At 41.7% G+C, this 23235-nt stretch overlaps 1 long non-coding RNA gene and 1 pseudogene across 1 annotated transcript; both read left to right on the top strand.

The window, feature by feature from the left end:
• Positions 1-3293: 3293 nt before the first annotated feature.
• LOC109195819 (tonsoku-like protein) lies at positions 3294-16007 on the top strand (annotated as a pseudogene).
• A 395-nt stretch (positions 16008-16402) lies between these two features.
• Positions 16403-19137, top strand: LOC109195920 (uncharacterized). Its single transcript, XR_002057361.2, has 4 exons — positions 16403-17320; positions 17431-17492; positions 17604-18933; positions 19033-19137. It is a non-coding gene; the product is annotated as an uncharacterized LOC109195920 (long non-coding RNA).
• The last annotated feature ends 4098 nt before the right edge of the window (positions 19138-23235 follow it).

Here is a 23235-nt window from a genome sequence, read left to right as displayed (position 1 = left end):
AATATGTACTCATATTGAGATAATAGCTTTATTTTATAGTATAAAAAATCAAATTATCACTGTTTAAGACAATATTAACATTTTATTGAGCAGAATAAAGTATAGGGTGAAGAGAAGTCAGAGTGTAATATCTCCGTATGAGGCTCTCAGTAAGCTAATATGCCTAGTAGACATATTCATATACATGAATGCATTTTAAGGATTTACATGAATAAAGAATAAACCATACAGTGAAACAGTGAGCCTCTTTAGAAATGTTTAATTTGAAACAGGACAGAACGATTATATTAAAAATTAAAAATAACAGCTGCTGTTGTGAAGCAGAGGCTCCTCTGGTGGGCTTTGGAGGTGACGAGGACATTCGACTTGTTCCTGACCAGGAGTGGGCATTCCACCCTTTTCCTGCTGAGGACCACTCCGGGTTACACCTCAGACCCTCAAATATATGAATGTTATTAGATGGATTTTAATTGTGTTCTTATGTAACTGCCATAAATTTTCAACAATGGCTTTAAAAAGAGTTAAGGAGGATGGCACACACATCTTCTTGACAAAAGAGTGAATCAAATCCACCATTAAAATTACAACCAGTAGTCGATATCAGTCACATGCAAATCTGGCAAGACACTTTGCTGTGTCGACACAACTCACTGCTGATTCATTCTTAATCACTGAATTCCAGTTCAAACTTTTATCAGTGACAGAAGTGAATCGAAAATAAAAGTAAAGTAATCTCTGGTGTAACCTTTAACTTGATGATACACAAGATCCTAATATGCTGACTTTCTATAAGAAATCAAGGAATGTGCCCAAGTCTAGTCAATTCTATAGTGCTGCATAATCAATAATCAGTCATTTAAAATAATTATCATACATGATTAGATGTAAAGGCTATTTGTGTGCCTTGAAACTTCTTTGTGCACTTGTCATTCTGTCATGGCCGTGTGGCCCAGTTTTGACAAAAACAAGTAAAGTAAGCACAGCATAGGCTATTTTCATGGTGCAACAATCCTTCTTCTGTGCTGTATAATTATAATAAAATACAATGATTACAGATGGTCCACTTTGGTAAATGGTAAATGGTAAATGGCCTGTATTTATATAGCGCTTTTCTGGTCCCTAAGGACCCCAAAGCGCTTTACATATCCAGTCATTCACCCATTCACACACACATTCACAGCACAGTGCAGCGGTCCCTGTTCTGCAGGTCTAAACACATGTTTGTTGGGATTTGGTGATTCTAAATTCGCTGCAGGTGTGAATATAAGTGTGAAGGGTGGTTTCCCTCTTTATGTTAGTTATGGACTGGAAATCTGTAAAGAGTGTACATTTTTTTATTAATAGTCTGTCCTTTTTTTGTCTTTGCCATGACTTCAGAGTAACTGGAGAAGTTTCTTAGCAAAATCAAATTCACTTCCAGGGAGCAGATCTAGAGAAATGTTCTCAGGGTGGCATGAGGGTGGCAAAGAAATCAAATGGGGTGGCAAAATCAAAGCCTTTTCCCCCAAACACATATGCAGGTTTTTCATATAAATATTGTCTGTAACTTCATTATTTTCTGTAGCCCACATAATTAAACACTTCAGTGACATAAAACAATGTGAATTTTGATTTCATGTACTGTATAGCCTGCATAATATATAAATATGTAGCCCAATAAGTATACAATCCAGAAAGCTACACATGGGACGGTTCATTTACAAACACAGGTCTAACTTAAGTTTCACTGTTTTTTATTAGAAAAAAAAATCAAATTCTTCACATGTTGAGTAAATTATTTTTATAACTTGAAATGCAAATATAAATTGTACATTTTGAAAACTTATGCACACATTTTGTAAACATACAACTATTTATCTAAAAATGCTGCCAATACACCTGGTGTCCTTTTATTTTATACAACCATTTCAAAATATTATTATAGCTAAAATGAGAGAACAAACAAATGATGTGTGCCAGTAAAAAACTGTTTTTCCACCACATGACAGAGGAGAACACCACAGGGATAAACCTGCAGGCCTGACAGCAGGAGATGTATCACTCTGCTGGTTTTCTACTTGCTGAGAGTGTTTACATTGCAATGTGCTTTTGTGATATTCATTAGTGCCCTTGCTGACACACAAAACAAAACAATGACTACACAACAGATCTACTACACACTCCACGCTAAATGTCGCAAATCTCCCACATCTAAAAACTCACTCACTCGCTCGCTCTTTCTCGCTGCCGTTACCGTCATTCCCAAAACTTTACCCTCTTCCTAAACATCCAAATCTCACTTTTTGTTAGGAGAGAGGCGGCTTTTTTTTCTTTACTGTTTTCGCGCTGTCCTTAGAAAACGTTTAAAAACCAACAACAACAACAAAAAAACATGACGACAGTATTTAGAAAAAAGCATAGCTTATATATATTTTTTAATCATAACTCTGGATTTACTGACCTGTAGTTAAAATTTAAAAACCGGTGTATACTTTGAAGTCTGGACTTTCAACACAGGCTGAAAGACTCAGCGTGGCTGCAGCTTGTTGCTATGTCAGCTTAAACCAGTCATGTGATTTGGAGGTGCAGCGTTTGGACCCCAGAGGGTTATTAACACTCACCTTCATTCCATTTCCAGAGTGAAACAACCAACCACCTGTGTGAAATCTGAAATTCCCATGTGTTTTGTTTGTTTGTTTTTTGCTTGTTTTTGCAGATTGCTTCCAGATTTCTGGAATTTTAATTGTTTAGCTGATATATCTGATTACTGTTGCAAAAATAGCGCATGTGCTGATGTTTTATTCTATTGTGTCTGTAATACTAGAATCACCATTGGCTGATTTTAATCCCATTAAACTTCCTTTTAATTCAAGACAGGAATCTAATAAACACTAGAGGAAACAAAATATCAGCATAAACAGTTCCATCAATAGTCGATACAAATCACTGTCTTTGCTTTAAAAACTTTATTTAGGGGATTATTTAATCCCCTGCTGAATTTGTAAGTTTGCTCACAGAGAGAATATCAGACCAATAAATAACTTCGTACTTGGTGGAGAAACCCTTGTTGGCAGGTACAGGGGTAAGAGTTGCTTGTAGTTGGCACCATGTTTGCACACATCTCAGGAGGGACTTTGGCCCACTCATCTTTACAGAAATTCTAAATCCTTCACCTTTATTGGCTGCTGCTTGGCAACTCAATGCTTCAGCTCCCTCTATGGATTTTCTATAAGACTGAAGTTTACAGACCAGCTAAGCCACTCCATGACCCTAATGTGCTTCTTCTTTAGCTGCTCTTTTGCCGCCTTGATGGAATGTCTTGGGTCACTGTGTTGCTAGAAGATGACGACGACCCATCTTCAGTGTTCAGGTTGCGGGAAGCAGGTTCTTGTCCAAGCATGGCCACGTTCATTGGACTCTCAGTGCGGTGAAGTCATCCTGTACCCTTAGCAGGAAAACAGCCCCAAAGTATAATGTTTACACTCCATGCTTGACTGTGGGGAATATGGTGGAGGCTTTAGGTCATACTCAGCATTTCTCTTCCCCCAAACACAGCAGTTTAAGTTGATGCCAAAGAGCTTGATTTTGGTTTCATCTTCCAACAGCACTTTCTCCCAACACTCTTCTGAATCATTTTAATGTTCACTGGCAAACTTAAGACAGGCTTGTAACTTCTTGAGTAGGGGGACCTTGCAAGAACTACAAGATTTCAATCCATTACGGCGTAGTGTGTTACCAATGTTGTTTTTGTTGACTCTGGTCCCTACTGCCTTCAGATCATTAACAAGCTCCTCCCATGTAGGTTGGGACTGATCTACCACCACTCTCATGATCATCCTCACATCATGAGGCAAGATCTTTATGGAGCTCCAGACCGAGGGTGATTGATGGTCTTTTTATTTTTATTCTGAACAGTCACACCGGCAGTTGTCACTTCCTTCCACCAAGCTTCCTGCTGATGGTCTTGTAGCTCATTTCAGCCTTAAGCAGGTTGACAATCTTGTCCTTGACATCCTTTGACAGCCTTTTTTTGGTCTTGCCCATTGTGATGGAAATCCATTCGGTTGACATTTGTGCTTTATATACATAAGTTGAGATCAGAAGTCTCGACAATTGATTTTAATCTGTGTGCCACAAGAGCAGGCAGCCAATCTCTGGGAGGCAAAATTCTGTTTAGGTTGTAGGGGATCAAATACTTTCTCCACTCAACGACATGCAAATCCGTTCATAACTGTTATGCAATCTGTTTTTTTCTGGATTTTTGATCAATTTTCTGTCTCTCTCCATTAAAAAGAAATTACCATAATAATTAGAGACTGATTTGTTTCTTTGTAAGTGAGCAAACTCACCAATTGAGCAGAGGCTCTAATAATCTAATTATTTCCCCACTGTATATCTGTAAAGCTCAGCTGGCTTGTGGACTTTTGACCAGACAGTTGTAACAGGAACAATTAATTGCAACTGAGCTTTAGGGAGGACTCTACCAGTCCTCAGGATTCTCCTCAGGCTACTCTTTTAAACAATGCAGACACTCAAAAAGCTATAAAGCCTCACTTGCCAACCTTTTTGTCATTCTCTGAGGTGGGACTCAGGATAGTGAGCTCAGGTAGGCTGGGTTTGGGTTTGGGAGATTCACAGGAATTGAGGTCAGCCTGATCAAACATTTCCACAGGCTGGTTGCAACTCTTGCTGTTTAAACATCATCTATTTTGCACATTGGTTTAAACAAAGTGTCTGTCACATTCTCTGCAGCGAGGTCAGAGAGAATGTGCCTCATACTGTACCGAGGTTCACGTCAGGTAACATCTTGTCCAGGAACTGAGACTCCATGCTATGAGGAGACAGGAAGTCGGCCAGTAGCTGGCTGTTGCTCAGCTCTGGGTGCTGCAGGAGTTTCTGCAAATTTAACAGATAATGAAAACACACATTTGTTCTGTAGCTGAAAATCAGTCACAGGACTGCAGATTTATTGTGTATGATCAAATGTATGCAGATGCAAGTGCTTTACTCGTTTTTAGAACAAAGCAGACTGTGGATTTTCAAGGGCTTTATGTGGGTTTTTCTGCTTATAAAGCCTCCCAACCAAGTTTGGATTAGTGCTTACTACTTTCCACAGAACATTGCAACTTTTTAAATTAATTCCCAAGCTTTCAAAGCAGCCTCTTGGTGTGGCTTGAAAAAACTTGCAGACTTATTTCAAGGTAAGTAATCCATCACAGTGAAAACTTTTACTGCTTTTTGTGTTGTCTTTTGTGATTCTGTAGTGATGGTCCTCCAGGTGGGGACCATTTAAAAATCTTTCCTTGCCGTTCCATCCTCTCCAGGACTTTTGTCATTTTTCTCTATAAATGTTCAACAGTTAAGACTCAAATTTTATTCCTTGAAGTGTTTAAGGACCTTGGCAGCAACTGCAGAGACTGAATTGTGTTTTATTCAGTTTTTTCCTCTGTGTATTGAAAAGCTGCTCTTAGAATCACCAAATGAAGCAAAGACAAAGATATTTTTCTCTCTTTACAAGAAGTGACTCAACCACTGACTAAGACTGATTAAGACGACTTTAAATGTTTCTTTTTTTCTGAAACCTAATTTGAAGTATTCTTGATGAACGCATACGCACAGAAAACTACACCCAAAAACTTTTCAACAATGTGTGTGTGTGTGCGTACGTATTTCAAGCTAATTTGTTGGTAACCTTCTCACCAACCGCCTCCACTCAAAGTCATTTTCGTAAGACTACTTGTCTTAGAGCTTTTTATTATTTAGTTATTTGAAGAAGTTTTCACAGTACAAACCATGATTCAGCAACTTTTAGAATCACCTCTAGCAGCAATAAGTTGAAGTAAACATTTTCTGTACTTTTTTTAAATTTTTTTTATTTGAGGTTCATTTTAAAATTACACTTGATGCCCCCAGGTTCTATTCATCAATTGTACTATAATATATTTACTCCAAACATCTTATATTAGGAGCATATTCTTTTAATTAATACTAGAAAGTCATCAGGTTCCAATATATATTTTGCAGAAAATGCATAATAGTGCTAAATGTCAGGTTTTGTTATTAAAACTAACAATAGGAAGCACATTTTTGTATATTATCTTTATGATTATTAGGGTTGGGTACATGTAGACATAAATATATACATACACTACAATCATCATAGTACGATTATATAAAGAAATTATCATCATTTCTATGGAAGCGGTAAGGCTGCACTCAATGTTTCACAGCACTTCATGGAGTCCTTTGAAAACTTTCTTTTTCACATGACTGAGTATCCTGCCTAGTGCAATTCAGAAGAAAAGGCCAAGAGAAGCTCAGATATCTACCTGAAGATATTCCTGAAATTCCTCCCTCTTCGATGTCAGAAATTCGTAATTCTTGGGACCAATTATTCTCTTTGAGGGCAGCTGCGCATCGGGAAATGAGCCTGCAGGTGGTGTAAGATTTCACAGAGACGAGTGTTAAAAATATGTATCTCTCTTTAACTGGAACATAACAGCCGTGCAGTTTCCAAGTTCCCAAATAATGCAACAGGGCCATTAAATGTTCTTCGCTTCTAAAATATAAGTTTACTTGGAAGTAATAATCTGGGATTCTTCTGTGGAGTCGACGATGTCATTTTCATGGGAAAATTCCTTCCTGATGGCCTTGAATGAAAAACAGAGCAGTGCACAGGTGCTCTAAATTAGCATTATGAAGAAAACCTACCATGAAACTCGGTGAGCTTTGACTCGAGGACATAGAACTCCAGATATGTCCTGTACACAGACCAGTGCTCAGTCTCATGTCCGCCTGCAGAGAGTAAAACAACAAGGTTTAATTAATGACCCCAAACCAAAACAGCTAGTCACACTAGTTACTGGTTACCTAATAGTATTACAGATTATTTACAAGTATGTTTTAATGAGATATGTTGGTTGAGATTGTGTGCTTTTATGGGGGTTTTCTGATAAGAAAATTATCCTTAGATCCTTTTTTCAATCAGAGTTCAATTCTATTAAAAGACACGGATGACTCTAAAAACATCCCAGCTGAAATGTTGAGTGACTTCACTCAGATGACACTAAGTGACACTGAAGGAAAAGGTCCGCACAGCCTCACCTGCCTTCCGGTCATTGCGCTCTACATCAATACAAAACACTGGAATGCGCTCCCTCTTTACGTTGTCATCGTAGAAATCAATGTACGGGATTGTGATGTTCCAGGCTGAGAGGTTTCGCGGGGTGCTCGGGGTGGAGGCTGCCTCCATAGGGGGGGTCATCTTCCAGCACCATCATGGCTTCCTCCACCTTGAATAGAAGGAAGTGAGAGTGGTTGAGGTCAAGGCTTTGCGGAGTACACAATAGATGAACAACACGACCACTTTTATGCTGCAAAACACACAAAGGTAGAGGCCTGACTTTAATTTCTTGGACTTCTTTTGTTCTTTGTGTATGGGTTCTTTTTACCTTAATCATATAATCTACTCCTATCAAAATTACTATTAAATTGAACAGCAAATGTGAAGATCAGGGACAACTAAACACAAAAAAGGTGACTGAGACCTGACCACAAGTAAGGGAAGTGCAACGTATACACAGGATATCCATCTAATTCAAGCAATCTAAAAACAACAATAAATCGATCAGAGCTTTATTTCAGAGTAGTATAACCACAGTACCATATGTAATTTTTTTCTGGAACTGGCTGTCAGATGGTATTATGTGGAACGAAGTTTGGAGACTCCCTAATCAGTTTTTAATTACCAACAAAATTAATTAATACACAGAATTTATTATCTTCAAAGCAAATTCAGTTTAGACATTGATACAAGCTGAAGCTTTTGTAAAACTTCCAAGGAATCTACTATACATCTTTTTTGGTTTTGTAACCTTGTACAAGATTTTTGGCAGAGTTTATGTGTTTTTATCTCAGAAAATGTATTTAAAGGATTTGTACTGTTTTGGAAATATGTTTTATTTGGTCTACACAAAAACCAAAGACAATTCAACTTTGATAACAGATATATGATTAACTTGTTAATTTTAATGGCTAAATTTCATATTCACAAGTCCAAATATTTAGGAAGACATCCCTCTTTTTATGTATTCTCCTTTGAACTTGTACAGTATCTTAATTCAATTAAGAACTCCACTAACCCAAAAGCTATAAAAACTATTGGTGTTTGTGAAAAAATCAACATCTTTTAATCACTTTATTCTTTGGCTTGATCAGTTACTTTCCCCCTAGCATATGTATATTGTTGGTTCTGAATACTGTTCTTGTATTTGTTTGTCTATGGTATACAATTCTTTTGTAAGTACAACACCATTATTGTGGTACTGTTTAATTCCATTTTGTATTGTACTGATGTTTAAATAAAGGTTTTGGAAAAAATATATATACTGCTCTATCGCGATAGCGCATGTTGATGATGTCATCAAGCTGCGCCTGTTTTGGTCGAAAGCATCGCAGCGGCTACAACCATTATCATCTGCAAATTATGCCGGGCGACAGTCATAGCAAAGAGATGAACCACTTTTGAAATATGGGGAAAGCCAAAAACTGCGCTTCCTCCACTTCCGTAACATTGATTCATTAATGTTGAATTCTCTCGCAGCTGCTCTATTCCCATGTTGTTGCAGTATATTAATAACTAACCTTGTATTGTGGATGAATAATCTCAGTTTTTCTCCTGACTGAAGTTTGCCCCGTGTATAGCATCCTGCTATGCGATTGCATTTGTCCCTAACCACCAGAATCCCTCACGTTAACTTTTATCGAGTGGAAAAAAAACTGGCGTTCATCCTCCAGCTTCACTGTGTTAATGTTATGCTAACATAGCTGTGTCGCTAGCAATCACGTAGCACAACATTATATACCAGGTAGTCCAACTTCAGTAACCCTGCAAACGCCACTGCTGTTTAGTGCTGGCTCACAGAAAGAGTGGGTCATCAACATTATCAGGCAGCTGGTGCCCCCACCTGTCCTTATCCACACTCAGGCCAGAAGTGGAATGCTCTTTTGCTGTTTGTTAGTTACGGATGGAGTAACCCTAAGGAAATACACACAACACAGTGATTGTGAATAAGTCACTCCAAGTGTGAAAAGGTGATAGTCAGAGTGAGACTAAACATTAATTATTCAGGGAAACGCAGACTCAGTGAGAGAGTAACTATAATTCAGTGTCACTACACGTTATTGCCAAATGTTGAGCAGGTTTACAACATTAGGAAATTGCTGCGGTACTTAGTGCAAACATACTGTCATATAACGCTTAAATAGACATAAAAATAAGAATTAAAAGTGCTAAGTAGATAGATATATACATGAGTGCAGGTGGTGATCAGTGCCAAACATGGAATGATGCAGTGAACACAGTGTAGGGTCATGTGTTAGTGGTGGGAACAGTCATATGGTTATTGTTCATGAGTCCAACAGCAGAGGGGAAGAAACTGTTCTTATGGCGAGAGGTTCTGGTGCGAATGGACCGGAGCCTCCTGCCTGAGGGGAGCAGGTCAAACAGACTGTGTCCGGGGTGAGAAGGGTCAGCTGTGATCCGAGCTGCACGCCCCAGTGTCCTGGAGGTGTACAGGTCCTGTAGAGATGGGAGTCTGCAGCCAATCATCTTCTCAGCAGAGCGCACAACACGCTGCAGTCTCTGTTTGTCCCTGATAGTGGCTCCAGCGTACCACACGGTGATGGAGGAGGTGAGGATGGACTCGATGATTGCAGTGTAGAATTGCATCATCGTCCGTGTTGGCAGGTTGAATTTCTTCAGCTGCCTCAGGAAGTACATCCTCTGCTGGGCTTTCTTTATGACGGAGGTGATGGTGGGCTCCCACTTCAGGTCCTGGGTGATGGTGGTACCCAGGAAGTGGAATGAGTCCACAGAGGTGATGAGGGTGTCAGTCAGGATGATGGGGGGGAGTGGGGCTGTGTGCTTCCTGAAGTCCACAATAATCTCCACTGTCTTCTGGGTGTTCAGCACCAGGTTGTTGTGGCTGCACCAGGACACCAGACGTTCAACCTCCCTCCTGTAGGCAGACTCATCCCCGTCCGAGATGAGTCCAATAACGGTGGTGTCATCTGCAAACTTGATTAGGTTGACAGACTGGTGGGTGGAGGTGCAGCAGTTAGTGTACAGGGAGAAGAGCAGAGGAGAAAGAACACAGCCCTGAGGGGAGCCGGTGCTGATGGTCCGGGAGTCCGAGACATTCTTTCCCAGCCTCACATGCTGCTTCCTGTCCGTCAGAAAGTCAGTGATCCACCGGCAGATGGGATCAGGCACATTCATCTGGGAAAGCTTGCCTTGGAGATGGTCTGTAAGGATGGTGTTGAAGGCAGAGCTGAAGTCCACAAACAGGATCCTGGCGTAGGTTCCTGGGGAGTCCAGATGCTGCAGGATGAAGTTTAGGCCATGTTGATAGCGTCGTCTACAGACGTGTTGGCTCTGTATGCAAACTGCAGGGGGTCCAGGAGGGGGGCCGTGAGGGTCTTGAGGTAGGAGAGAACCAGGCGCTCAAATGACTTCATGACCACAGATGTCAGAGCCACAGGTCTGTAGTCATTTAGTCCAGTGATCCTTGGTTTCTTGGGGACAGGGATTATGGTGGAGGACTTGAAGCAGGCAGGCACATGACAAGTCTGCAGTGAGGAGTTGAAAATGCCAGAAAACACTGGGGCCAGCTCATTTGCACAGTGTCTGAGGGTGGCAGGAGACACACCGTCTGGGCCAGGAGCTTTTCGAGCATTCAGACTCTTCCTCACATCTGCTTCATGAATATGAAGAGTTGTAGTGGGAGAAGGTGGTGTGAAATCCTCCTTGGTGTGGGGTGTGGAGGGAGGTGTTGTAGGTGAAGTGTTTGATGGTGGTGATGGCTCTATGGAGGGGGGAGAGGTGGGGGAATGAGTGTCCAAAGTGTCTCTATTGTTGGGGCCGTTGGAGGTGTGAAGGCAGCTTGATGGCTCGTCAAAACGGCAGTAAAAGTCGTTAAGGGTGTTGGCCAAGAGCAAGTCATCAGTGGAGTGGAGTCATTCTCTGAGATCTGCTGCTGCATCTTCTCAGAGTGCTGATGTTTAGCAATGTCCACTTCTTTAGTGAACCTGTACTTGGCCTCTCTGTAGCAGTCCCTGTCTCCGCTTCTGAACGCCTTTCTCTTTTCCAGCCACAGCTTTTTGAGTTTAGGAGTAAAACAGGGTTTGTCATTGTTATAACTCACCCTGGTGCGCGATGGCACAATGCTGTCCTCACAGAAGTGGATATAGGAGGTGACAGTGTCTGTAAACTCGTCCAAGCTGTTAGAAGCAGCCTTCATTGTGTCCCAGTCTCTAGGGGATATAACTTGAAGATGATGTGTTTTCATTTATGATTCAATTTGAACAGTGATGAATGTGGAAGTAAATGAGACTTTCTGATCCCTCCACAGACTCTGGTTTGTCTTTCTACTGAGAGGTGACAACATTAAATATCCACAAAGGTCAGTGAATAGTTTTAAGTTTGGGGTTTATTTTCATGTACTACTCAATCTGATTGGCATAGTGTTTTGTTTTGGGTATTTTAGGGCATCAGTTTTTATTTCTGTGTAATCACCTCCCACTGCTCTGCATCCCAGTGAGGCCAACTCCTGCTCTGTGTCGTGGCTGTGTGAGCAGGCAGCTCAGCGTTACTACCAGAAATGTGGCCTCCTGCCTCGTCTCTCTCTAACAGAAAGAAGGCGCCCTGCTCTCCCCGCAGGACCAGCTGCTGGCTGTCCTGCACACAAATGAAGAGGTGAGGTCACACTGAGGAGAGCCAGAAGTGACCAAACTTGGACCACAGACAATTTAAAAGATGCTGAAGACTACCATAATTGGTTTATGAAGTCTGATCACGAGTCTTTAAGACAAATGTTGTCACCGTTGCTATCTTGGATTTAAAAAAAAAAACAGTGACCAGAGGAAGGCTCTGACTATGAAACAGCTTGCATGTCAGCCAGTGAGCATACTCCTTTTCTTATGCACAGTATGACCCAAATTCAAAAAATAGACTTTCTCATAGACACAGAGGTCTTTTTGAAATCACTGATAGAAGGAATGGAGGTTCTAGGTCCTTCCACAATGACTTCATTTGGGGCGTGCAGGTTTTAGACTGTATGATTCTGGTAAGAAGGCAAAGGGCTGACTATATTAACAAGCTGCCTGAGAAACAACAATCTGAGAAACTATAAAGATTAGAACCATTTCTGTACCAGACTGGATGCTGACTTGCTTTTGGAGCCAGCTTCCAGGGGACATTGAAGGAATCACAGTTTTTGGGATTGAATCCTTGGCGTCACTTTCCAGCACCAGTGCAGGATAACTGATGGGTTTGTGTTGCAGGTTCTGGCTGAAGTTTGCTCGTGGGATCTCCCTCCTCTCCCTGAGCGATACAAGAAGGCCTGTCAAAGTCTGGCAGTGAGTGAGCAACACAGAGGAAATGCATTATAAAACGCACACATGTGCATTTTTGTATCCTGTTATGAAGTACCGTCTCTTCCTACTTGTAGATGAGAACAAGCGTGTCTCCCGGCTATGTGAGGTTCAGGACCGGGGTTCCTCCGTGTCAGTGTGTGGCCTGGGTTTGGCCGTCTCTTCCCTCGGCCCGCTTCTCCGTGCCCTAAAACTTCAGGCCAGCCTCACCGAGCTGCGAATTTCTGGCAACCGTATGTCTGACGATCTTCTCCCTGAGCTGATTGCCACAACGCTCACCATGCCTCGTCTGCAGCTGCTGGACATTTCCGCCAACTGCATTACAGGGGACGGGCTGGAGAAGGCTGTTAATGCTTTAAAGGGACAGAGTGCACCTGCATTCCCAGCAAGGGCCTCAGCTCGCCAATATTGCTTCTTTTGCTCTTGACGAAGGCGGTCGCACTTTTCTCCTCTCCCTTAGCTTCCATGCTTAGCCTCTTGTGTCCTTGTCTAGTCCCGTGGTTTTTTGTATTACTTTTCCCTGGAACACTCTCTCACAGTCTGTTCTCTAAAACCTAAAAGAGGAATTATGGATTTGATCAACTGGTCCCTGAATGCAATTGGCACCCTTTTCTCAACGAGAAGTCTGGGCTCGGGTGAGCCTGACTGCTGAAGATATCTACCTATTCGGAACCATGATAACAGGGTTCTTGCTGATCGGAGCTGGCTTGGCCCTGACTTATCGAAGAATTAAGAAAGCGGAATCGGCTGTTCAAGCCCCCACAAGGCTGCCCACTGGGATTGAAACGATGGGACGAGGCGTGAGTTTCTCAAAATGGGCTCATTGAGCGCAGCACGGATAAGATCTTGGAGAAGCTTACGGCTGCCGTGAATACTCAGAATAAGACCTCTGAGCGCAAACTGATTACATCTGGAGGGGATCGTTTGGAATAACACCTCTGAGCGCAAATTGGATCACATCTTGAAGAAGCTCACTGCGGTCGTGAGTTCTCAGAATCGGCTCTTTGAGCACAAGAATGACAACATCACGGAGCGTAAGTTTGATAACATCATGGAGAAGCTCACGGCTCTCCAACGGGAGATTGAGAGACCAGTGTTGGACTGTTAAGAACAGCTTTGAAATTCATATGAGTTGTTCGCACTAAAGTAAAAACCACCATCACTTCATGCGGATACCCCTTCAGCGCCAGCTGCGGTCTCAAGGCTGGAGCTGAACAACAACACCCTGATAACAACTGTGTTTAGACTGTTCTTCCCATTCTATGCAAGGCCACCAGGGTTGGCTGGATGACTGTTTACTTAGCCTGGCAGGGCGAAGGACACTGTCTCAGCTGAACTATGGACACACACACATACACTGATAAGCACTCACTCATCCCCCCTCCCCTTCCAACGCCTTCGATGCTTGTTTCCTCCTGGGAACACAAGGCGGGTGTGTTGCCTAGGATTACTCCTCATCCCCTACCCAACCCTGTTGCTGGTCACGTGCTCCATAATGTTGTACTGTGGACATTTATGTGCTTTCTGTGCAGAGGAGTTTTTTTCTTTCCTGTTCTCATGCTGTCCTCCTATAGCCCAGCATGAGTGGAGGTCTCTTTTTTTCCTCTTGTACTTTCCCATTGTAGTGTACATTTCAGTGGTTTTCTGTAATGCAACCGTTCTCTGACTTGTATCCCCATGTGATGTCTGTGTTGTGTGTGTGTAAGGTTGGGGGGCGGGTTCATTCCACTGCAGGGCAACCTGCCACTGCATGTGGCGAATAAAATTTGAACTTGAACTTGACTTGATTGGCAGCTCCAGGTTTACCTTGTAGCCTGTATTGAACTACCTCTGGTCTTAATAAGGCCCTTAGATCATAATAACAAGCTAACCCGATTCGTATCAATGATATCTGTCAAAGAGAATTGGCTCTCGTGATCATTTGCTTTTTCTGCTCGTTTCCACTCAAAGTGCCTGGAGGAGCTGGACCTCAGTATGAACCCACTGGGGGACAGCGTGTCTGAGTCTCTGTCCTGTCTGCTGTCCTGCTGCCCTGTGCTAGCCAAGCTGTCTCTGCAGGCCTGCGGCCTCACTGCTCGTTTCCTTCAGCAGCATCAACTGCTGCTAGCCAGCGCGCTCACAGGTGACTCCACTGCCTCACACACGTGGACCTGTCGGTTGTCTGCAGAGGGCCTGCTGATTACCCGGCACTGGAACACCTTGCCAAAGTCCTGTCACAGGTGTGCACGCAAAAATCATGCAATGTCATTTATTGTCTAAAGATATAACTGTGCGATCAGGTTAAGACTTTTGTGTTTTTGCAGGACGAGTGCTCTCTGACCCACCTGAGCCTGGCTGCAAATGGGCTGACAGACAGCAGTGTAGCTACCTTGGCGAGGTTTGTGTGTGAGGGCGTCATTTCTACGGCTCAGTTATTACTTATGTTGTTAGGGCTTTGCCTTTGTTTAAATTGTCACTCTTTACTGGCATGTTTGACTTTTTATAATTATTTTACAGGTGCCTCTCGTCGTGTCCCACACTGGTGAGTCTGAATCTGTCAGGAAATCCGTCTGTTACATCAGCGGGACTTCACAACATCCTGGCGTCTGTCAGAGAGGCCCGTCGACCACTGACACTTCGAAAACTTGAAGGTATGCATGTGTCTGAACTTGGAGATACTCCATGGAGTTCCTTTTTTTTTTTCTAAAGCTATTCTTAGAGTCACTGTTTCACACTAAATCACATTTTGAATTTCTTTGATGTTTTTATCACCTGTGTAAAGTTGTACTTGGCAACAGTTTGTTTCTTGCTATGAGTCTGTTTCCTTTTGACACATTTCCAAGTTTGAACATTTAGTATGTATCCACAGAGGTGTTACATGATGAGTACACACACAGACATTACAATATAGAAGTGTGGTTTAAAGATTAAAAAAACTGATTAGTTGTGAATTAATTTTCCATTTTATGGAGCAGAAAACATTGCTGGATGCTAGCTAATAGGCTACATTTGGATGTCAAATATTTATAGGGGGGAAAATGGAAATTATGGATATGAAATAAAATGTCTCTTTGTTGCTTAACCTGCAGGTTGTCAGGTCTCTGGCCCCTGGGAGAGTGAAGACCTGGACAGTTTGTCAGAGCTGGTCCAGGATATCCGTCTTTGCTCTCAGGCCCTCAACAAGCTGGACCGACAGACCTTGAAGCAGAGCTGGGACAGGACTCAGTCACACGGACACTTTCTCGACCGAAACTCCAAGTGCCTCCTCTCTGCCACCTCCACTTGAGGGTGGCAGGTGTGACGATGTTGACAGAACTTTGCTTCTGATGTCTACTCTTTATCACTGACGGTGGATTTTGAGCAAGTGGTCATTTCTATAAACATTTTGTTTAATGAGGCTACACCAAAAAACCCCAAGATAAAACCAAAATAAAGTGACATGGTGTCCACCAACAATCTGTTGATAGCCTGTGTTTTATACATTTTTGTCTGCCTTATTTATACATGTAAAACTCTGTATCTGTATAAAGAGTTTGTGTTAGTGTGTGAGAGGTTTTGTGTCACTCCTGTTTTGTAGGATTTCATTTAAAAAACACAAACACAATTAAAGTAACCGATGATGCTATACGTTGACATCGTTCTTTCACTGTAAGAATCAGCAGGCTATGGTGAATAATCACAGCGACTTTCAGGTCTCTGAAGAAATCTATCTAGGATCTATGACAGTGTAAAGACACCCTGCAATTTTAAATGTGCAGCGACATTTGAATGAGGTGCGTACCAGTAGAGGGAGCCAACGCACCACGAATGGTGCACAGCCACAGATGACCTTTGTGGAATTTATATGTGACATGCAGGAGTGTCCGCAAAGAAATGTGGATAAGTTGTAAATCAAAAGCTAAAGCGCTCATTGATAATTTGTAATTAAAAAGTGAATAGCGAAAGATATTAGATACTGCCACTGGCTAGATTTCAACCCGGGTCTCCCGCTCCCAAAGTGCGTTGTCTACGCCGCGGCCTGCCCATAATTTGTCTGATTATGTTATGATTAACATAGATGACCGTTCTGCTTTCTCGTAGCTGAGCTGGTGAGTCCAGTCAGTGTTTGTCAAATAGTCATCAACAAATATGAGGAACCATCCATTAAACAGCCGCCATTTGGACTCTATGAACAATCTGCTCCTCTCCCTTTACCATGACCTGGTTACGGGGTGCAAGGATTTTCCTCCAGTCGCAGTCAGGGAACAGTTTCACTCAGAGCAGCTGACGACACCTTTTAAACCCCGTGCTGCAGAGTCAGAGGGAGAACACCACTCCATCTCCTTCTACAGACTCACCAGCTGGTATGATGGTGCTGCCTGCAGGGTCCCACTTACATTCTCAGATCCTGACTCCAGTACTTCCAGAGAAGGTGGATATTTATGTGCTGAAGGCAGCCCAGAGGAACTGTGTCTGCACCCTGGATGTCAACATCCTCATCGTCACCAGAGTCATCTCTGCTGTTTATGACACAAAAAACACTGAGATGACAAACAGCGGGAGAATCACGGACTCCAGCTGAGGGGGCAGAGTTATCATGTCTGTGCTCTGCCAGTTTCTAAAGAGGTTTGCACAGAGCATGAAGAGAAAGGCTACAGAGGAAGAGAGCAGCAGCAGGAGCCCCACTCCACCAAAGAAACACTTCAGACTGTGAAGCCTTTCTCAGAGAACTTATTTTCTGAAGACTCTTTAATAGTTTTAAGACTTTGGCACTGCTTCTGTGAACTGTGTTGGACATATGGCAGGGCTGTGGACTGGATGTTGAACGAGGAACATCTATTGTAGAGCCAAGTGTAAATCTGTGCAAGACGAACTAAGGATCCATACAGACAGTGCCAAGTGTACATTATCCTCTGCTGCATCTCAGACATCAGCAAGAACCAACACAGTGGTAAGTAATAAGTAATGTTCAAGGTTTTCTCTGAAATGATGTCCCAAAATGTTAGAAAACTTCTTGAGGTTTTAATTTTTATTGTTGCTTTTCTGCCTTTTGTTTTTAAGAATCTGGTGAAAAGGAGAAACAAAAAGAGACACACCACAAACGAGTTTCCCTGACTAACATGGTAAATATATTCATCATGTAATGACATTTCCTCAGAGTAACCAGGAGTGTTTGTCTTGTTCTAAAGTGATTCACTCTTCTCTCGTGTTATTTGGTCTTTGTCTTTGCAAAGAGAGGAGCAGTAACTGCATACGGAGAAAGAAACAGGAGCATCCAAAGACAGCTGAGAGTCTTCAGTGCACCGTGAACAGCAGTCACCTCAGAGCAGGAGAGTCCTGGTGGCTGTCTGGGTTCTCTCCAGGAGCTTGGAGATAAGATACCATAACTTAAAAAAATGTTTAGAACAAGTGTGAGCCTCTTTTACAACTTTACTTACATCGTTCAAATGTAAGAGCTGTTGTGACGTCTGGTGAGGGTGTGCCCACACCTAATCTAAACCGAGCTTTAGTCCCTCTCGTACTTGGTTGAGTATTGGCTTCAGCTGCACCAGTGCCTGCAACGTGAGGGCACTAATAGACAGGGAGGAAATACTACTTGAATTAATTCTGAATGAAGACGTCATGCCAAATATTCTTTGATAGCCATTACAGTCATGAATACACAGACTTTATGGTTGCTTTTTTTCCTGTCAACATGTATTGTTCCCAAATGACCACGGGCCACAACTGGATCAGATAGTTCCATCATTTCTCTTCATCTGTATTTTCGATCTGAAAGCAGAAACAACCATAACGAGGAGAAATGGAATTTTTATATTTATGAACGAGGACTGTGTGGAGGAGAGCCGAGTCAGGTAACAGGTTGTTCACCTGACCGACAAGCTGGAGTCAGAACCTGTGATTTATCCTCCCTGACTATTGAGTTATGTTATATGCTGATGTTATTTTCTTGTTTTGAGCCAAACCAGATTTCTCTATAGGAACTCTGTGTTAAAGGGTCAATGCACCAAATTATGTTTTGATAAGCGTTCATTTCTCATGCAAGGAAAGACACAAACTTCTCAGAGGGATTATTAGTGGGCACAATTTAAAGAGCTCATATCACTACGTTGGCTTTATCAGCCCTGCACAGAACAGATCGGTCTTAGACTTTTAGATTCTCTTAAATAAGTAGAATCTGAAACTGAAGGTTTTAGATTAAATCTGATTCCTAAATCAAGAAGTAAAGCTTAAAGAATAACCTAGGTTTGTAATTTGGAACAAAGTTGTGTTAACTAAAACTATCTTGAACTAAGGAAGGTTAAGTGTGACCTTCTTAGCTGCAAACCTAGAACTGGTCTAGTAGCTTTTATATCTGTCTTACTGTGACATAAGTGCTGCAAAAGGGGTTTATTTCTCTCTCTCTCTCTCTCTCTCTCTCTCTCTCTCTCTCACTCTCTCTCTCTCTCTCTCTCTCTCAGTCCCTCTCTCTAATTTTACCGTATTTTCTCTATATATGATGTAGGTTTGGATTTTCCCTGCTAAATTGTGATGGTCTGGCAGTCTCCATCAGTCGACCTGCCTGTATGTATGTTTTTCTGTGTGTTTTGTTTTGGCTCCCCTCCCAGTCCCCTGCTTCCTCCTTTAAGTGTGTGTGTGTGTGTATGTGTGTGTGTATTCCAGCGTGCCAGTTTATGGGTGTCATCAGGCCGGAAGGTGTTTCCCGTGTTGAAGCCGCCACACCTGTCTTCCGTCTAGATTGGCCACTACATAACTGAGCTTCAGTCAACACTGGATCGTTGAGTTACCGAGTAAGTGAAGTCTCTAAGTGGAAATAGTCTGTGCGTGTGTTTCTGAGTTCACCAATCTGATCTCTGTACCTTGTCTTGTTAGGAACTTGGAGAGGAGTGTGTCATGGAGCAAAGTATTTGTAAATGTCGAGTGTTGGAGTTGTTTGCCTGTCACACCTGGACCACGAGCACAGTCCTGCAGGATGGGAATGTCCTGCATTTGGGCCCCGTTCTCACCAAGCACCTTAACATAAATAATAAACACTTTGATTGAGAAACTGCATTTTTTGTTTACTTTTTGTTATCTTTGTCTAATATTTAAATTTGTTTAATGATCTGAAACACTTTTTCACACCACTGTATGTACGTAGAAGTTCTGTTCAACAACTATGAACAGAATCATTCCAACAATGTGAACCAAGCTGTCACTGCAACTGTACTAATGCCCAGTTTGTAACAACAGACATGATGCCTCATACTACAAAACAACCCCAAGAGATGGGGTTAAATGCCGTCTTCAATTCCAAAAAAGCCACACACATATCGACCAGTTGGGCAAACTTGTGAACACTGTTCTTCAGAGGATAAAGTGCTGGTCCCGTGTTACACCACAAGACTTCAACACAATGTTGCAGACGTGTGCCACCCAGGAAACACAAGAGCCTTAAGGCCATTTCCAGAACTTTTTAAAATTTAATTGTAATTCTAAGAATCGTTTGGCACATGGTGTTTTGGAAATGTAATCAATGATCAAATGGTAACTACAACAACAATAATAGTAATAATAATGGTCCTAAGACTGATGATGATTACTATTAGTATTAAAAGTTTCACTTTCTCCACTTCACCTTGAGGTAAACTTGTTTATTTGCAAAGAGAGACAAAGTCGAGACGAGACCCTATAATTGTATAACCCTATAACTGAAAATGAATAGGAAACTTTTAACAGATGATACAACACATTAACATTAATAAGCAATCGTACTGGCAATGATTGCTCGTACTAAGTCAGTCATCCATCAAGAATGCAGTGTTTATTTAAGGTTTTGTTTCTTTCATTACACTCTCAGCTGACATGCACTTTTTGAACATTACCTTTAAACTATTTAATATAGCGGTCATTCCATCCACTCACCTTTTATCTTTAATAGTTTTTTAGATATTAGTGAAAAAAGTGTTCATGACAGTGCAGATTTCTGGCATTTTGTATAAATTTAAGCACGTAAGAATTGCATTATTTCTAATAAAAACAGAGTGTGAAACTGAGGTTAGAATTGTGTTTGTAAATGAACCAAATCATGTTTTGTAGCTTTCTGGATTTTATACTTATTGGACTAAATACTTATTATATAGGCTATACAGTAGATAAAATCAAAATTCACATGTTTTATGTAACATAGATGTTTAAGTATGTGGGTTAAAGAAAATAAGAAAGTTGCAGTTTATATATATATATGTAAATATATATAAATATATAATGCATATTACAGAATGTAACACCTACATATGTGTAAAATAATGGCTTTGATTTTGCCACCCCATTTGATTTCCATGCTACTCTGCTTAGCTGACATTAGCGGCAACCAGTGTGGTTTTCTGCTGCTGTAGCCAATCAGCTTCAAGCTCAGATGTGTTTTGTTTGCAGAGATGAACTGCTGCATACGTTATTTGTAATGATTGGTTTACTGAGTTACTGTTGTTGCCTTATCAGCTCGAAGTATTCCGGCCATTCTCCTCTGACCTCTGACATCAACAAGGTATTGTTCACCCAGAAAACTGCTGCCCACTCTCTTTTTAACCCTCATGTTGTGTTCCACTCAGACTGACTAATTTCAAAGTTTTATCTCTGAAAAATGCATTTATTCTGATCAGACTGACATAAGATTTCACACGTTACTTGTAATCCGTTACTGCCCTCCTCTGGTCGTGAGACAGTTTCTGCCTTGAATAGGACTCGCTTTTAGGCAAGCCAAAGTTTGAAAAACCCTAGTTAGCCGACGGCTGCTGACCAGTGTCAGGTAGCTGGCCAGCTGGGAGGAGAGCTGCGGGGAAGTTGTTCACCACCGCTGCAGGAGGCTGCATCATGAAACCAACATGATGAACTGCCAGTGGGAGAAGCACTACCCTATAGACCTTTGTAATCCGAGTAAAAGTAGCACTACAGCTATATACAAGTTAATACGAAAGCACAGAATCAACAAGAGCTATGAACTAATCTTAGAGCCGGGGCTACACTGGTGCGAGTCATACAAGGATCCAGTGATGAGTAGCTTCTTTTCCTCAACTTAAGTAGTGGCAGGGATAATGAGGCACAGGTGTTCACTCTCCATAGGTGTGTGGGTCAAGGGCAGGAACCACCATGACTTCCGTCCTGGTGAGACAGAGAGCGAGAGAGAGAAAAACAATGACGCTGCTGATCATCTTCATGCTGGTCCACCGGGCTGTGACATTCAGTAACATGAATATGGAAGTGTAAAGAGTCTGCAGCACAAGAGACTACAAGATCTCAGTTATTGAAACACTACAGGTTAAACCATGGTCACTTTGGCCACAGACACGCGTATCCATGCACATATTTAAATTGTCCATGCACTCCGAAGTCACCAATGTAGATCACATGTTGATCAGACATCGCAGAGATCAGTAGATTCCTGGTGAGGTGACTGAAGATAAGCTTTTCGTTGATGATTTAAAAAGAGGGTGATGAGCTATTATTATTATTATTACTACTACATTGTCTTGATTTCTCCATGAAAAAAAACAAACAAAAATGTTTGACGTTCAGTAATGACTCTGGATTCGTGATCACTAGCAAGCTTTGTTTTACTGTGTAACTGAGCAGACATTACACGTAAGCCACCTCACTCCCGGGGGGCGGGTCTCACCTTCACGCTGTCTCACTGCGTGTGTGCGCAGCGTACTACATGGAACAGGTATATTAAAGCAGCATTTGCAAAGGGTTCATATCTTTCATGAATATTCACCCAGAGCTGGAAATTGTAATTTTCAAATTTGATCTGTGCAGCTAATGAAAGTCTTCTGAAGGTAAGAAGGAGATGTGACTTTTGTTGCCATGATGCCAGGTCTCTCTTGGAAATGAGATTTTTACCTGGATAAATAAAGGACTAAAGATGTGCAACAAAAAATTACAAAGTTTATTTTTTTTGGTTTTTTTCTAACAAACGTCTGTTCATCAATATATTTTTGTGTTCAGTTCATTCTATTATTATTGTGTGAATGCTGCTGTTGCTCAATTCCTCTTTATTATTCTGAATTCTTTGTGGGATTTTTTGGGTGCTATGACTTTTGGTGTTTGTTCCTGTTATTCTTTCAGTGCTTCAAGATCATTTGAGTCATCTGAAACTGGTAATGGGTCTGTCGTTCAATAGAGCTTCAACTTCACAGAAGACTATTTGGAGTCCTTCATCATCCAAAACTTGTTCTTTGAGAACTGAGGCTAAAATACTCTTTATGTAACGAATGAGACGCTCCCACACACCACCTTGGTGAGAGGCTGCTGGGACGTTAAAGTTCCATTTGACACCATCCTGAACAAAAGCATTTTGAATTTTAGCATGGCTCAGCTCAGTCAAACTCTTGATTTGCACCAACTGGGCCTCGTCTACAGATGAACCTCCGCACAGCATTAATACAGGAGTCTGTATTAAGTGTATGTGCAATCTCCAGATGTACTGCACGATTGGTCAAACAAGTAAAAAGAAAATCCCTTTTAAGGAGACTTTGTCCTCTTTTAACACTTATAGGTCTAAAATAGTCCACTCCAACATTTGTGAATGGAGCTGTGTTTGGCACGACTCTCTCTTCGGCAGATCTGCCATCTTTTGTTCAACAAACTTTCCTCTGTTGCATCTACACATGATACAACGAGAGATGATTTTCCTGGCAGCAGAATTTGCATTTACTATCCAGTATTTTTGTCTTAGTTTCGACAGCATGTGCGCTCTTCCTGCATGTCCCAACTTTTGATGGCTATGGAGTAAAATCAATGTTGACACATTCTGCCTTTGCTAAATCTTCTGGAGTCAGATTTCCTTTCTTCAAAGTGGTCTTAAATCTTTCCATTCTTGCCTACACT

This window comes from Oreochromis niloticus, linkage group LG19 (genome assembly GCF_001858045.2).
Source record: "Oreochromis niloticus isolate F11D_XX linkage group LG19, O_niloticus_UMD_NMBU, whole genome shotgun sequence".
Taxonomy (NCBI): domain Eukaryota; kingdom Metazoa; phylum Chordata; class Actinopteri; order Cichliformes; family Cichlidae; genus Oreochromis; species Oreochromis niloticus.
Note: the sequence above shows the minus strand (reverse complement) of the source record. Positions and strands in the feature narration are given on the sequence as shown.